Source organism: Dama dama, chromosome 29, assembly GCF_033118175.1.
Source record: "Dama dama isolate Ldn47 chromosome 29, ASM3311817v1, whole genome shotgun sequence".
Taxonomy (NCBI): Eukaryota; Metazoa; Chordata; class Mammalia; order Artiodactyla; family Cervidae; genus Dama; species Dama dama.
Window position 1 is genome coordinate 52,360,087 of NC_083709.1, and position 15,093 is coordinate 52,375,179.

Sequence of the window (15,093 nt, forward strand, 5' to 3'; positions counted from 1 at the left end):
CATATTCACAGAGTTGTACATCCATCACTGCTATCCACTTCAGAACATTTTCATCATCTCCCCCTAAGTCTACTACCTAAATCTATTTTACCTATTCCCTGGTGGCTCAGATGGTAAAGAATCCTCCTGCAATGTGGGAGATCTAGGTTCAATCCCTGAGTTGGGAAGATTCCCTGGAGAAGGGAACGGCTACCCAATCCACTCCACTGGCCTGGAGAATTCCATGGACAGAGGAGCCTGGCAGGCTATATAGCCCTTGAGGTCACAAAGAGTCGGACATGACTAAACAACTTTCACTTTCACTTTCAGATCTATCACCTATTAGCCGTCACTCCTCATTTCCCCAGAAGTCCTTCTCTCCCTAGCTCTAGAGAACCCCTAATCTATTTTCAGTCTCTATAGGTTTGCTCATTTTGAATATTGAATATAAATGAAATCAAACAACTTATGGACTTTTGTATCTGGCTTTTTTTCAGTTAGCATAATGTTTTCAAAGTTCATCCATGTAATAGCCATACCAGCACTTCACTCTTTTTTATTGCTGAATAATAATCCATTGTTTGGATATACCACATTTGTTTATCAATTCATCAGTTAATGGTGAGTTGGATTGTTTTTATGAATTTTCCTGTGGATGCATGTTTTCGTTTCTCTTGGGCATATACCTGGCAGTGAAATTGCTGAGTTATATGGAAACTATGTTTAATGTTTTGAGGAACTGTCAGAGCATTTTCTAAAGTAATTATATCATTTTATATTCCCACCAGCAACATGTGAGGTTCGCTTCTCCACATCTTCACCAATACTTGCTATGATATCTTTCCAGTTTTAGCCATCCTAGTGGGCCTGAAGTGGCATTTCATTGTGGTCGTGATTTACCTTTTCCTAATAGCTAATAATGTTGAGTATCTTCATATTCTTATTGGCTGTTTGTATTTCTTTGGAGAAATGTTTATTTAGTTCCTTTCCCCAATGCACATGTTATTTTCACCATTAAAAAATAGTATAATATATCTTAAATCCTAGTAAGCAAATACTAAATGTTTAAGATAATAGTCTCTGAGTGAAGAAAATTGAGCTATTTCTTTTTCCCTTTTCCATTTTTTTCCCTAAAATTTTAAAACAAACATAACTTTTAATCATCAAATATTAATGTTTCCTTTTTCTTTATCTTTTTTCTGATTTAAAGTAACACAAGGAATTTTTTTAAAGGAGACACAATATTAACCTAAAAGCAATAATAACTAATATTTTAGCAGATTTCTCTCCAAGATATTTTACTAGAAACCTTCTATACTTTTTGAGGTTGTAGAGTATGTGCAAATTTAAATTATGCCTTTTGTTTTTATTCTAATGTAGTAAAGAAGCCCCTGCATGTTAAAATTCTTTAGTCATTTCTTCTGAGAGTTTCTAAAGAAAATGCCACTATATCTTTTGGTGTGCAGAATGGTCATGAGAGAGGGCTCCTTTCTCACACTTGTTGCTTTAAAATTGAAAAACAGTGAAAGTTACTCAGTGGTGTCCAACTCTTTGAGACCCCATGGACTAGTCCATGGAATTCTCCAGGCCAGAATACTGGAGTGGGTAGCCTTTCCCTTCTCCAGGGGATCTTCCCAACCCAGGGATCAAACCTTTAAAATTAAGGGGAAAAATTAGGTCGCATATCTACATACTGTCCCTTAACCTGTGGAAAACACAAACCCAGTAGAACTTGGAGAGGACATAGCCTGGTCCTTTGCTTCCATCTGATGCTCTCTCCCCACTTAAAACAGGAAAAGAAAGAAAGGAGTCTTGTGCAGTAGGAAGAAGCTTGGCTGCTCTCCAACCTCTTCTAACTTATATCTTCATGGTGTGGCTTTGCCTTTGGCTTAAAGTATTCGCAAATCCCCATGGTACCACCAATTCCTGTATTTTTCCTTACAGAATATTTGTTCTAAAAAAAAAAGTATTCTTTTCTTGCTTTCCCCATCCTCTTTCTCTTTCCCTCATTATAACTCTTTCTCCTGAAATCACTCATGCCATTAGGACAGACTGACTGCAGATAAAGCTATGACTTAAGGTTTCTTCTCATCCTTTTTTTTTTCCTCCCAAAGCCTCCAAAGTTGCCAATTGCAGCCACTTCAAATGGAATCTGATTGCGCAGATTCCATTTCCTCCCATAATGATGGGATCAATAGCCCTCTCCTTGTGGTGAGAGCTCGGGAAAGATACTTTTTATACACTTGCTTCAAGTGTTCAATTTTCTGTAACAATATAGGCTGTTGACTCTTTATGTTCCCATGTATGTCCACAAGCACTTCCCAGACTGCAATACCGTCCCAGACTACACACATACAACAGGCTGCTTCTAGCCTAAAAGTGCAGGGGAAGCACCAGGACCCAAGCATAAGAGAATAAATCTGACTGCCAACAACTCTCCCCAGGTCTCCAATCACAGCTGTGCAAAAATAAACATGATTGATTCATCTTTAATTCAGCACACTGGGAAGAAAATACAGTGCTCACTGACACCCATGCTCCCCTCTTCTTCCTAAGGACAGCACTTAGACGTAGCTTTCTAGGCTTCATGCTGATAGGTGGGACCATGGACCAAGTTCTGCCCATTGGATTATGGGTGGATTCGATATTTGCCACTTCCATATCTGGAATCTTAAATCTTTTGCCCTCTCTCCCAGTTTAACAGGGGTTTTGGAGGGCACTCGTTGAAGATAAGATGCCACCAGATGGAAGCACCCAAGGTCCCTGAATGCAGGAAGCCAATCCCACTACCATATTGAACAGAATCATGAACAAGAAATGAACCTTTGTTATAGTAGTCCATGTTACCTGAGGATTGGGGTTTGTATTTTACATCATTTGCAAACCCTGATTAACACATTTCCTTTTTCTATCTCCCACCCCCGCAAAATATTCTAGGTTGCTGTGATAACTTGTAGACAATGTCTTTAAAAAGGGATCACAATAAGGGCTCCATTTTGCTAGCCACGCATTCAAATTCAAATATTACCAAGAGGAGACACTTGCTAGTAACGTTCTGCCTAAATGGTTTCAAGTCTGGGAAAGTCCAAAATTTTGGGGGGGAAATACAAGCAGAAATCGATACTGTCTTCCTGGTGCATTCACATGGTGAGGTGTTGTGGGGAACCAGAGGAATCTTAGTGAGGGCTTCACTGGTTGACTGAAGTTAATGTTTGCTTCTCTTCATCAACTATGTATTATGTCATCAGCATCTTGGCCCCGCCAGCTGCCCTTCCACGTGGGGTGCGAGCTCATCTCACTCAGACTGTTAGTACCCGAGCCCTTCCTGAAATGGCTATAGGAAGGTGTTACTTACACCCAGGGCATCTTGGGTGGCCAGTCATTGCCTCTGTTTAGGAAACTCAAGTGTCTTTGTTGACTTCATTACCTTTCCTTCTTTTCAAACCTTATTTGTAGATTCTATTGTTTCTTGGTATTGTTTCTAGACCTGTCACTCTTTTTAATACACTTCTATTTATTTAATTTTGGCTGGGCTGGGTCTTCACTGCTGTGCGCAGGCTTTCTCTAGTTGCAGTGAGCAGGGGCTACTCCGTAGTTGTGGTGCCCAAGCTTCTCGCTGTGGTGGCTTCTTCTTTTACAGACAGGCTCTAGAGCACGAGGGCTTCAGTACTGCAGCCTGTGGGCTTAGTACTTGCTGTTTGAAGGCTCTAGAGTGTGGGCTCAGTAGTTGTGGGGCAAGGGCTTGGTTGTTCTGAAGTATGTGGGATCTTCCTGGACCAGGAATTGAACCCTGCATTGGCAGGCAGATTCTCAACCACTGGACCATCAGGAATGTCAACCTGTCATTCTTTTATTGTGTCCCATTTCATTTCAAGTGTCCTCATTATTGATGAGAAACTTAAGTGTTTTAAGAAGGTAGAACACAAACCGAGTATTTCACATGTTAGAACAAAGAAGACTTTGACATGAAAAACTGGTGCTTAGTCATGAAAAGTCCAGAGCCCATTCTGTTGACCACGTCCTAATGTAGGGATAAGACGGCAGCCCTAGCTTTTGTTCCTAGTTCTGTAGCTGATTTTTGTGACTTTAGATAGACTATTCTAACACACTGTTCCTTGGGGTATGATCATTGCAATAGATTTTGTGAAGTTTTGAGGAACACCGCTGATTCATTTCTGTCTTCTTCCTCTACTTTAAGCTTTTCAATCAGTATCTCCAACCGAAAGGGGATTTCTTTCTTGTGAATTATGAAGTCCTTGTCTTTCAGGTTCTTTAAAACCCAAGCTTGGACTTGATACACAAACTGTGTGTATAAATTTTACATGCCTTTAGTATGCTTTCTTAAATGCAGCTGGATTCTCTGTGCCATCCTCCCAATTCTCTATCTTTCCTTCTTTATTCCCTTCATTCTGCTATTCTTTTGTTTCTTGTTCAGGCTTCACATTGAATGCTATTAAGTTTAGGTTGTTTTTGCAACTTCTGGGCAAGGTGAACATTAGAAAAGGTATGTGTGTGAGGTCTGTAACAAGAAAAAAAACTATTGAAGAGAAAAAGAGTAACTGAACTCCACAGAAAACAGTGTACAGGCTAGCAGAAATTAGAAGTTGAAAAGGCATGTGTATTTTTTAAGTGTAAAAACAACATAACATCAAAACATTTTTTTAATCTTAGAATCCCCTACCCTAGCACAGGCACTTTTCAATTGTTTTCTTTTAGTAGTTGTTCATGTGCACATTTTCCCACATAATTATAATCTCAATGCATGTAATTTTGTATTTTGGTATGACTTTGTTACAGAAATCTTAACTACTTTTCATAGTTTTTAGATGAGTTATCAGATATTTGGGCAAACATTTTTAGGGTCAGACCGAATGCCTGCTAACAGTGGGCCTCCAGTTTTCATATTGTTTCTGGCCAAAGGATGGAAACAGTAGCTGGTGTCTTGAGAGGATGATACCAACATCCAGGCAAAGAGTAGTGAGTTAAATAAGGCTTGTAGGTGCTGGAGTTGCATGTTTTCCAATAGAAAAAAATAAGTAAGTAAAACACCTTAGGAAAAAGTACATAGATGTTGGGAATTGCTTGAGAAGGACTGAGACACATGTGTACCTCTTCTAAAGAGTTCTGAGTCCTTAATATTCACCCCCTCTGAGTCTTGCACTGTTTATGTGTTGCACAAGGCATATAAGGATCATAGACTATCAGGCTTGTAAGTGACCTTTCCCAGAGCATCTCATGATACACCCTCATGATACACACATGAATCTGAATTCAAAGAATCTGGAGCCAAGAAAGAATGCAGACTTCACTGCTGCTGGGACAGAGGTGGGATGAGAAAGTAGGCCTAGGGCTCCTTGTTCAGTGCTGTAGGATTAAGGGAGAAAGGATGGAGCAGGACAAGAAAACAAAGCTAGAGGAAAGGAAGATGGTCCAGGGAGAAAGAAGAGATGGAAGGGAGTTGGGGGTGAGGTTTTCAAGCCTCTGCTAATTTTAAGAGCAAACCTGAAATTAGAGAGTATAAGGTCCCCTAGGTAAATGCACCCTCTGAAATGAGCATCTCAAGTTATACAGGGGAGTCAGCTAAACATTTAACTTACCTGCTTAGAAATGAAGTTTCTAGAAAGAGAGGACAATGTGATGAAAGACGACCCTTCAGGAGTCGTGAGGGATGCAACCTCCTGCTTTACTGTTTGATGTCCATGGAGGCAGTGCATGTCTTTCATGTGGCTTCTTGAGAATTTTTCCTTGAAAAATAAGTAACAGTTGAAATGCTAGAAATACCCATGTGCCCCAAATTCCCTCTAACACCCTTCTAGGTATTTATTGGACTTCAATTTGCCCTTGAGATATCATCAAAGAAAAGGTTAAATATGCATTAGCAATATGGATAAACTTAACTTCCCTCATTTCATAGAGAGATTCAGAAAGGACTTGTAACTAGTCCAAAGTTCCATAACTTAGCCATGCAGAAAGAGAAAGGTCGTGAGAGGCAGATGGAGGTATCCGATATATGAGTGAAGGCTTCTCGGACCTTCTAATTTGGCCCAGCTGCCAGCGGCCACCTAAATGCAGCCAATTGAGTGACTCTAGCCGAGACCCAGCTGAGCCCAGTTGACTCACAGACTCATGAGAAATAGTAAATGGTGGTTGTTTTAGGCTGTGAGTTTAGAAGTGGTTTGCTATGCAGCAATAGATAATTAATTGAAGTCAGAACAGCAACCATATTTTATTTTTCCCAAATCTTTGAGTTGGGTGGGTGGTTCTGCTGGTCTGGGCCAAGCTTGGCAGATCTCATTTGAACTTGTTTGTACCTCTGCAGTCAACTGAGGGCTGGCTGGTCAAGGATGACCTCAACTTCAATGACTCAGCTCTGTTCCACAGGGTCTTTCATCCTTCAGTGGGCTTGTTCTCCTGCTGATGGCAGAATTCCAAGAACAGAAGCAGAAATGCACACAATTTAAAAAAAATAGACTCCATTTTTTAGAGCAGTTTTGGTTCATAGCAAGATTGAAGGGAAGGGTCAGAGATTTCTCACATACCACCTGCCCCTACACATGCATAGCCTCCTCCATTATCAACATCCCCCACCTGAGGGGCACATTTGCTACACCTGGTGAACCTACACAGACGCCATCGTTATCACCAAAGACCATGGTTTACATTAGGATTCATTCTTAATGAATTTTAAGATTTTGGACAAAAGTATGACGACATCTTCATTGTTAAAGAATCATACAGAGTAGTTTCTCTGCCCTAAAAATACTCTGTGCTCTGCCTATTCATCCCTCCCTCCCCCTAACTCTGACAGCCACTAATCTTTTTACTATCTCCATAGTTTTGTTTTCTCCTGAATATCATATAGTTGGAATCATACCATATGTAGCCCTTTCAGACAGAGTTATTTCACTTAGTAATGTGCATTTAAGTTTCTTCCATGTGTTTTCGTGGCTTGATAGCTCTCTCTCTTTTTTTTTTAAAGCACTGACTAATATTCCATTTTATCACAGTTTATCCATTCACCTATGAAGAAAATCTTGATTTACTTCCAAGTTTTCACAATTTTGAATAAAGCTGCTATAAACATCCACATGCAGGTTTTTATATGGACATAAGTTTTCAGCTCCTTAGGGTATATACTAAGGAGTATGATTGCCAAATCACATGGTAAGAGTATGTTTACTTTTGTAAGGAAGTGAAATACTGTTGTTCAAAGTGGCCATGGAATTTTGCATTGCCACCAGCGATGAATGAAAGTTCCTTTTGCTCCACATTCTCACCAGCATTTGGTTTTGTCAGTGTTCTGGGATTCTGGAAATTTTCATAGATGTGTAGTGGTATTTTCTTGTTGACAAACATTTTTCAAACCTCCATTTACATCAAGTCTGCTACTGTCCCACTGATCAAAGTAAAGCAGATGAGTGAACACAGTGGGAGGGGACTACAGAATTAGAAAAAAGGACATGGCTAAAGGGACGTCATTAACTGGGGCCATTAATGCTATTAAATCTGTTATAAGAAATCTATGCCTGTTTCTCATAGGGGAGTACTAAATAACATTATTAAGATTTTGGACTAAGATCTGAAATCAGTTGGAAAAATTATACTCAGAATCAAGTAAAACAATTAGATAAGCATTATTTGATTTTTAAATATTTCCAGAGTTTATGGCCAAGCCACTAATGCTAATGGTTCAGTTCAGCTCAGTCGCTCCGTCTTGTCTGATTCTTTGCGACCCCATGGACTGCAGCACACTAGGACTCCCTGTCTATCACCAACTCCCAGAGTTTATTCAGACTCATGTCCATTGAGTTGGTGATGCCATCCAACCATCTCATCCTCTATCATCCCCTTCTCCTCCTGCCTTCAGTCTTTCCCAGCATCAGGGTCTTTTCAAAGGAGTCAGTTCTTCACATCAGGTGGCCAAAGTATTGAAGCTTTGCAAAGCTTCAGCATCAGCCCTTCCAATGAATATTCAGGACCGATTTCCTTTAGGATGGACTGGTTGGATCTCCTTGCTGTTCAAGGGACTGTCAAGAGTCTTCTCCAACACCACAGTTCAAAAGTATCAATTCTTCAGCACTCAGCTTTCTTTATTGTCCAACTCTCACGTCCATACATGACTACTGGAAAAATCAGAGCACCTAGAATCCTGTTTAATAGTGTTAGCTCTCTAAATAGCCAGTGGGCATTCTGCTTTGTGAGTTTGCTCTGGAAACTGAAGGCTGTTGGCATCTGTGCTTTACAGAAGGGAATCAAACAGGCTTTTAATGGAAAAGGAGGACAGGTGTGTACACGTGTGTGTCCATTTGTAAGTAGCAGAGGTGACCACATCTGAGCCATTATTTTAATTTTGATTTTATCTGTTTTTATCTCCTCTGTATTCCCAGGAAATACCAAGAACTAACTTTGTATTTTCACTTATCATTACCACTCTGGGAAGTAGATTTGTTTTCCACTCCTTGGATTTCAGAACAAATATCGGAGAAGCAGAGGAGAAACTGGGATTACCATCCCCAGATCCCAGCAGTCTGCTACTTACAGTGGTATGCTGCTGCCCTCTACACGGTGATTCACACCAGGCAGATGAAGGGTTCTTTGATCTGTGTCTGTTTCCTCCACCCAGGCCTCTTTAGACCCAAACTGAACTTTGTTAGTCCAGCATTTCTGGGAATCAAGGAACCAGTGTTCTGACCTGTGGGTCACTTAATATTTTGGGGGTCTCAGTTTTTACTTCTGTGAAGTAATCATGTTGGACTAGATTTGTGTTCCTGCTCTAAGGCTCTGAAGAGCCTAAGATGCTAAAACCACAAGTCACAGGGTCCTAAACAAGTGATGCCCTAAAACTCCCAGGGGTGGCCTGGCACATCTGGAAGAGGTATGCTAGAAAAAGTTTAACAGATATGTGTTACTAAGGAATTATTACCCTCCATTCTGAACTGGGAAGTACAAGATTTCAACTCAAAAAAGAGGTTTTTCCATTTGCTGAAAACAGAGTATCCTTTCAAACAAATTCATTTTGGCTCACCCATTAGGCGGTATCTGAGGATAAGGACATGAAAGGTTGGTTTTCTTGGGACAGAATGTATCCTACGTTTCCCACGAATGTGTTTTTTTTTTTAAATAAGGGTAAAGGGGAAGGATCCGCCTGCAATGCAGGAGACGCGGGTTCGATCCCTGAATGGGGAAGATCCCCTGGAGAAGGAAATGGCAACCCACTCCAGTATTCTTGCCTGCAAAATTCCACGGACAGAGGAGACTGGCGGGCTACAGTCCAGAGGCTTGCGAAGAGTCGGACACGACTGAGCGACTAAGTAACAAGGTGGAAGGAAGTGGTGAGGGTGAGAAATACCACTTGCTGTGATCCGGCTGGGAGTGATCCGCTACCTTTTCGGTTCCAATTAAGCATTTGTAGGTATAGCTTCCATGATAGCAGCTCCCTCCTCCTCCCCCTCTCCCAGATCCAAGAGAGTCCTTTAGACCTGGCTGGTGTCCTCTCCGCTGCTGAACTGACGTCGGGTGAGATTACGAGGGCCCCACGCCCTCTCAGCGCTGTCAGTAAGATTTGGCCCGAATCGTCATCACCGACCAGCAGTGCCTGACGTCCCTCCAGCCTTCTCTCTCCCAGGACCCCTTCTCCTACCTATTTCTAACTGTTGGGTAGGTCTTACTTCCTGGGAACATGTGCTGCCTTCAGACTGCCTTGCCCCTTCCTGGTTAAAGTAGGGGGTTCGGCGCAAGCAGAGTCCAGCGGGCAGGAGACCAGGTGTCGAAGAGTTTGGTGGCCCGAGGAAGCGGGAGCCCTGTCCCAAACACAGCCCTGTTTTCCGGGGCTGCAAGACTTTGAGCACCGCCGGGAAGCCCTTGGCTAGCCCTGCAGGAAGCGGCTGGATCTAGGGGCCCACTCCACCCCCGCTCTCTGTCTTAGGCACGCGGCGGCGGGACCAAGCGCCTTGTCCCCAACGTCGACTCGGACGCCCAGTCCTACTGCGGTACAGGCTCCCGCCGCCGCAGCTGCAAACCGGTCTGGCTTCCCTGCAGGGCGTGCGGGGATGGAGCGAGGGGGTGGAGAGAAAAGGGGAAGAGCCTGGGCGGCCGGCGGGCGGGGCCTGCAGCCTCTCAGAGCCGCGGCCGCCGCCGCGCAGCCCGCTCTCTCCGCTCCTCGCTCCGACTCCGGCGCGCTCTGCGCAGGAACCTGCGCCCAAGCCCGGGGGCGCCCTGCTCCTCAGTCCCCGGCCTCCGACCCCGAACGCGCCGCGGCCAGAGTGCGCCCGGCGGTGGAGCGGCTCAGAGCAGCGGGGGCTTCGGCGGCTGCTCGGGGCTCAGTCTGGCCGCAGGACCGGCGGGGAAGGAAGGGGAAAGCGGGGACACACTCCGGCCTCGGCGCGCGCGCATTGCACACTCGCAGCCGCGCGCCCCCGCTGAGGCGCGTCCGGGGCGACCCGCGGCTCGGGCCCCGGCACCTGCCGGCTCCGCGCGCTGCGCCCGGGCCCGGGCCCCGCCCCGCTGACCCCCCCGCCCCTTGCCTGCACGGCTCTCCTTTCGACCCGGGGAAGAGACAACGTCCTGATAACTTGCACGCTGTGGCGCAACTGGTCTCGACACCGGAGGTACCCGAAGGCTGTCCCGGTGAGGTAAGTTTCCTGCGTGTCCCCTGCCCCTCCTCCCGCGACCCTCCTTTTGGACTCGAGCTTGGGGGCTCTGAGTCTCGGATGAACCCTGGCGATCTCTCGCCGCTCTGACTTTGTCCGTCTGGTGCTGGAGATAGGGCGGAGGGGGTTCGCGTGGCCACCGAAGTGGGACCTTCATTGCTCCGGGCCACGGCTGCGCGCTCCCCGCGGGCACCCACTCCGCTTACTACCCGGATCCCCGGGGCCGCAGTGACCCCTGGGGGTCACTCTGGGTTCACTGGAGCCGGAGCCCCCTTCCCTTTTTCTGGGTAGCCAGCTGAGTTTGGCTGCAAAAAGAGAGCTCTCCCACCACCCTCTCCGGATATTAAACAGCGGCGAACTTGTTAGGCGCCCCTGGGATCTCAAGAGGGGCTTATGAGTCGATGTTCTGGTCATTTCTGGCACCGGAGCCGGATTGAACAGGTGCGGCGTGGTTTCAACCTAAATGCAGCAATGTACAGACTTGTGCGTTTCCCCTGCTTCTCTTCCCCAGCCGGGTCAACATGACGCTTCAACAGCTGGGACCGGGGGGTGGGAGTGTGGGGGCACCGGAGAGGGAGAACTCCGGGGTTTGATTTGCCAAACCTGTGCCAAGAGTCACCTAACAGAAGACAACAAATGGCAGCTTATCGTTCATCTATGTAGATAAGCCTGTTGTCAGTTCTTACCCCCCCCCCACCCCCACCCCCAACTCACTTGTCTCTGATGCCCAGCGTGGTTGGATGGAAACCTGTTCCAGAGTTGTTTGGATAGGCTGATGAATTTTTTTCTTCTAATCAACTGAAATCTGGGTTCTTAGCAAGGAAATGCTAGTTACTCTGATTTTTTTTTTTTAAAGGCAGCTAGCATGTTGCAGACCAAAAATACTGTGCACCCCCTCTCCCCCACCCTTCTATTTTTCTATGATAGTCTCAGCCTGCCAGGAGCCCTAGCTCTAAGGTGAGTGACTCTTGAGAGGCCGGTTGGGCCTAAGAATGTGCTAGTCACCCACAAAGAAGCAGCAGCCTCCCCATCAGTACTACTAAGCATGGGTTTGGGTAACCGTTGTTGCCCTTCCGGTGAAAAGCATCCACCCAGGCTTCTGTCTCTTCTATGTAAAGGCTGAAGTCCTGGGAGTGGAGAGAAGCCAAAGGGTTGGATTCCTTACCACTTTTAACGTGATGAAGTATAATAGTGTTCATGGAAGCTTTTGTCAGGGCATTTCCAGTCGAAAAGAGGCCCTAGAAATAAACCTTTCTCAGATAAGTCCTTGCCAGTGGGAAGTTGAGTAAGCAGCAAGCATGATCTTTGAGCTGAGGGAAATGGTGCCTTCTGTGGAGACTTAGGAAAACTGATGAGAAAGCTGGTAAGACTGAGACTGATGCATAATGACATCTTAGTTGAGGAGGAACACTTGAAAAAATGAAAAAAATCTTGTTATATCTTTGTCCAAATAAGACTAGAGGGATTTGGTAATACCTCACATTTGCATCAATGCCTTGCTTTGTAAATGCTTTTTCATATTCTCTGAAAGGGCTGACCTGGTGGCTCAGTGGTAAAGAACCCGCCTGCTAATGTAGGAGGCTCAGGTTGGATCCCTGGGTCTGGAAGATTCCCCAGATAAGGAAATGGCAACCCGCTGCAGTATTCTTCACTGGGAAATCCCATGGACAGAGGAATCCCATGGCTATAGTCCATGGGGTTCCAAAAGAGTCAGATTTGAGTTAGCAACTGAAACAACAACAACCTTCTCTGAAAAAGTTTTAATTCTGACCATTTCTGGGGGAGGCAGGGCCAGAATTGTTAACCAGATATTCACAAGAGGAATGTGAGGCTCACAGGTTTAATGACTTATCAAGGTAACAAGTGACTGGAATTAAGAATTGAAGCCAGGTTGTCTGAAGTCATCACCACCATGATTATCATCCACCCAGTGCTAGGTCTGTACTTGTATAAGATTTTTACAGTGGCCAGACATTTCTGCATTTATTGTGGTTTGCATGGTCTCACTGTGAATTACTGTTCAAATTTCAACAGATGAGAAAACTGAGGTTTGGACAAGTGATTAGTTTTATATAGTATCATGTCTAATCTAGTAGAGTTTACAAGACTAGAACGCAAAGCTCTTGATGTCTAGTCCTTTGCTTTGTAGATTGTGACATTGTTTCACTTCTGACAACAATGAAGAGACATCATGGGATACAGGACATCAGGGACTCTTAAGTATGCTTGCTGGTGACCTGGGTTCTAGTTCTGGCAGTATACTTGACTGTATGTTTTTGTTTAGTCTCTAAGTCATGTCTGGCTCTTTTGTGACCCCATGGACTGTAGCCCGCAAGGCTCCTCTGTTCATGGGATTTTCCAGGCAAAAACATATGGGAGTGGGGTTGCCATTTTCTCCTCCAGGGATTTAGCTGTATAACCTGGACCAAATCCTACCATCTTTGAGCCTCAAGTCTCTCACATATAAAACAAGAAGTTTGCATTGAGTTATTTTTCTCTTTCTGGTTTTAGCATTCTATAATACTTATCAATAAATTTGTAATCCAATAAAATCATTTCTGTAGGGGAAAGAAAATTTTTCACCCTGTATTAACTGATAGGTAATCCGAATTACCTGTTCCACTTGTAATTTACTCCCCCTTCATCACATACCACTTAATGAGGTGGTTCAGATGGTAAAGAATCTGCCTGAAGTGCAGGAGACTTGGGTTTGATCCTTGGGTTGGGAGGATTCCCTTGAGAAGGGAATGGCTACCCACTCCAGTGTTCTTGCCCAGAGAATGCCGTGGACAAAGGAGCCTGGTGGGCTACAGTCCATGGGGTCACAAAGAGTTGGACATAACTGAGAGATTAACACACACTTCCCCTTCATCACATACCACTTAATGAAGAGAAAGAAAATTCCAAGGGCACTTTAGCTTAGCATCTATATTGTTTAGTATTATTGTTTTATTTGGAAATATTCTCAGGGGCTTCAGTACGCTAAAATAAATGTCAAGATTTACCTGAATATTATAGACTGTCAATTCATACATTCATTTATTTTTTTTGCTTTGGGATTTGCTATAGTAAGTAGTCAATGAAGATTTGAATGAAGGAGGATAACAAAGCATCTTATCATCCTTAGAAAGAATCTCATCATGTAAATTCCCAGCATCTGCTGACCCACAAGGTAATTTACCTATGAGAGGTGTGCCTCCTGAAGCTGGCAGGTGCATGTTGTGCCTTTCCTTCCCGAATACATCGTAGAAAGATGAGTTTTTATTTCTCGGTGTAGACCATAAGCTGACATCTGTGTCATTCTCTTTTGCTTGCCTCTTTCCTGCCTTAGTTGTTAGTGATGTGCAACTGGCTGAAATATATATTCCTAGAAATTGACTTGTGCCCTTTCCTTAAAGAATATGTCTTGAGATGAAGATACCAGCCATTCTTATATTTGGGTAAATTTCAGCATATGCTAATACTAACTCGTGGTTTCAGAGGAGGAACCTAATTAACAAAACCAACCTAGTTTCTCTTCCCTCTAAGAATCCTCTTCTCTTTCCACCCATCCTTCCTATATGCACAGAAGAGTGTTTTAACTTTTAGAAGAATGATGACAAATAATTAGAATGGGTCTTACTGATTCAGCCATGGGGGATTGAGGTAGATTTCTTTCTGATAAAGAATTCAAATATTAACTGGTTCAGAAACTTGGGCCTTTTATGGATAAATACTGAGGCTTGGAGAGGTGAATTGACTTGCTTGTAGTCTCACAGATATTTAGCAGGAGGACTACGGCTAATGTGAAATTCTTAAGATTCTTGCTTTACTAGGGGTTCTATGGTGAGAGTGCATTTTTGACTTCTAGATCGTAGAGATTAACAGAAAATTTCTGTTTACTAATAATTATTCGTGAGGTGTCACATTTCTAATGGTTTCGTATTTATATTTTTACATCTTCTTGTCCAAACAGATAATAAAGGAGACAATGTCCATTTTCATCCATTCACTATGATTCTCTTGGCTTGTATATATATCACTAGACTCAGAATTAGTACTTTGCTTCCACCAGTGCTTGGGGAGAAGGAACTATATGAATAGAAATACAAATGTATGGTAGTTTTCCAGACTTTTCTTCCTGGTTAATAAAACCAGAAGCCACAGGCTTTGTCATACATGGATAAAGTCATAAATATGTATATATTTAATTTGAATATTCATTTAAGTTGTACTTCTGTTAAATGGTGAGTCAGAATATTTAATATCCTGGAAAAATAATTCTTTTCCCCTATGGCTGGAGCCTTCATTAGTTACTCTGTAAAAATCAAGCCAGAAATACATTTGTTGCAGTAACATGTTCTTTTTGTATCAAGCACGTTAACTGGGGTTGGAAGGAGTCCTTTTATTTTTCTAGAAGCTGCCCAGTTAGAACTGTACATTATGTAGCTCAGCTGTTCATTTGTGGACTTATCTAAGGCAGTTC

General features: G+C 43.6%; 1 protein-coding gene across 2 annotated transcripts in view; it reads left to right on the plus strand.

Annotated features, from left to right (window-relative positions):
- The window catches only part of PIP5K1B (phosphatidylinositol-4-phosphate 5-kinase type 1 beta), a 357,429-nt gene that overhangs the window by 4,798 nt on the left and 337,538 nt on the right, over positions 1 to 15,093 (plus strand). Inside the window, exon 1 of one of the 2 annotated variants that reach the window (XM_061132832.1) lies at positions 10,485 to 10,610. The exons of the other annotated variant lie outside the window; for it this stretch is intronic. The gene's annotated coding sequence lies outside the window, so the exon portion shown is untranslated. Of the gene's footprint in view, positions 1 to 10,484; positions 10,611 to 15,093 lie in introns of those variants that run through there. 2 annotated transcript variants of the gene reach the window in all.